Genomic DNA, 2,564 nt, shown 5'->3' on the forward strand with positions numbered 1-2,564 from the left:
GGACCCGAAGGTATCAGAGCGCTTTAAATAAGGAAACAGCTAGTTGCAAGTAACAAAATTTCTCACAAATTACAGAATGATTACATTGTTGAGACAGGAGTTACTAGCGAACATAAAAATCAAGACCTAAGAAGACCAACGAGAGCTGGAAGTCCATAGGGAGGAGATAATAGCAGAGAAAACGATGAGACAAATGTCAGAAGTCGGGATGGGTGGGTGACAGCCATAGCGGTGTGCCGGAGCCAATCTCCCCTATAGCTGTCTGTGCAGCTCCACCGGAAATTGGCCATGTGGTTCGGGCTCCATCGGGTTAGAAAAAAGATCAGGAAGTGACCGAAGGTCATTGAGTCCACAAACGGGCGAGTGGAGATGACGAGGATGGCAGGATAGGAAAGGGTATGTAGCTTGGCAGCCAACTTACAGTCAGGCAAGTTGAGTCTGTTTATCCCCGTGACTCTGAAGCTGGGCTTGCCTCTAGTTATGTGGTTCGTATTACTCAGCTATGCCATTTATCCGAATAGAACATCGGGACCCCCTCGACTAATGTGACATCTCTCCTCTTCAGTAGAAATACCTTGGCGGGTGCCATTTTAGGGACAACTTCCCTCTCCGGTCGAAGTACCTTGGCGGGCACCATTTTAGGGTCAGGCTCGGCGAGCTCCAATTTAAGAGTAATTGCCAAGATTTCAAGGGGATTCATTTTGGTGCCTGCAGGTCCTCTGAGCCACATTGGGATTGCATGTGGCTGTTCGCCGCTCCGCAATGCTCCCAGCGATTTTGAAAAAATTGACTAAGCTCCCGCAGCGAGGAGATCAGCTCCACCACTGCCAGCAGGGATATCCTCACATTGGTATCGCACCCACTGCCATCTGTTGATCCGGGCCGTTTGTGCAGGAGGCTCGGTCGTGTCTCACTCACCTCATCACGGAGCAAGGAACGCCTCAGCATCCGCCACTCTAATTACAGCAGGGCACGCACCTTCCTTGTCATGGTGCCCGGAGACAGCCCCTCAACATATTCCGGCGTGGGACACCTCCGTCCTGCGCCGCGTTGGAATTCAGCCGCAGTCCCTCACCATGGAGCTCCAATATCTGGCACCTTCTGTGATCGCTGGGGGCCCACTCACACGATAGCCCTCTGTCAAGTTTCCGCTGTTCAGGCTCAGGCCGCCTCATTCGCGGAGCGCGCTTCATCTTCCTCAGCTCCTGGGTGTGTTGCGGCTCGGTCAAGTCGCCATTTTGCGTGCCCTTGAGGCCGCAAGGAGGAAACACGAACGCAGTGTTTCTGGCCGGTTGATTACGGAACCCAGCACTGCAGCATACAGGGAGGTTCCTGAGGAGGTCAGCTATAAGCGCTGATATTCGAGGGGCGCGATCTTTGGTGGATCCGCAGATTTTTAACAGATCATGAACCCGGCTGGCAGAGCCTCCCTACCGTGCGGCCATCTTGCCACAGGCTCCACCCAATGCCTGCGGCATCTTGCTGCAGGCTCCATTCAATCTATGCAGATTGATTTTAGCATTGCCACTCCATTACCAACCAGAGATTCACGCAGATTGATTTTAGCATTGCCACTCCATTACAAACCAGAGATGCATGCAGGTTGATATTAGCATTGCCACTCCATTATCAACCAGAGATTCACGCAGATTGATTTTAGCATTGCTTCTCCATTACAAACCAGAGATTCATGAAGGTTGATATTAGCATTGCCACTCCATTATCAACCAGAGATTCATGCAGATTGATTTTAGCATTTCTACTCCATTACAAACCAGAGATTGACCCAGGTTGATTTTAGCATTGCCACTCTATTAGAAACAAGAGATTCATGTAGATTGATTTTAGCATTGCTCCTCCATTACAAACCAGAGACTTATGCAGGTTGATATTAGCATTGCCACTTCATTACAAACCAGAGATTTACACAGATTGATTTTAGCATTGCCACTCCATTACAAACCAGAGATTCACGCAGATTGAATTTAGCATTGCCACTCCATTACAAACCAGAGATACACACAGATTGATTTTAGCATTGCCACTCCATTACAAACCAGAGATTCACGCAGATTGAATTTAGCATTGCCACTCCATTATCAACCAGAGATACACACAGATTGATTTTAGCATTGCCTCTCCATTACAAACCAGAGACTTATGCAGGTTGATATTAGCATTGCCCCTCCATTACAAAAACCTGAGATTCACACATATTGATTTTAGCATTGCCTCTCCATTACAAACCAGAGATTCACGCAGATTGAATTTAGCATTGCCACTCCATTACAAACCAGAGATTTGCACAGATTGATTTTAGCATCGCCACTCTATTACAAAAACTTGAGATTCACACATATTGATTTTAGCATTGCCTTTCCATTACAAACCAGAGATACACACAGATTGATTTCAGCATTGCCACTCCATTACAAACCAGAGATTCACACAGATTGAATTTAGCATTGCCACTCCATTACAAACCAGAGATACACACAGATTGATTTTAGCATTGCCACTCCATTACAAACCAGAGATTCACGCAGATTGAATTTACCATTGCC

The sequence above is a fragment of the Triturus cristatus genome, chromosome 4_1 (genome assembly GCF_964204655.1).
Source record: "Triturus cristatus chromosome 4_1, aTriCri1.1, whole genome shotgun sequence".
Classification (NCBI taxonomy): domain Eukaryota; kingdom Metazoa; phylum Chordata; class Amphibia; order Caudata; family Salamandridae; genus Triturus; species Triturus cristatus.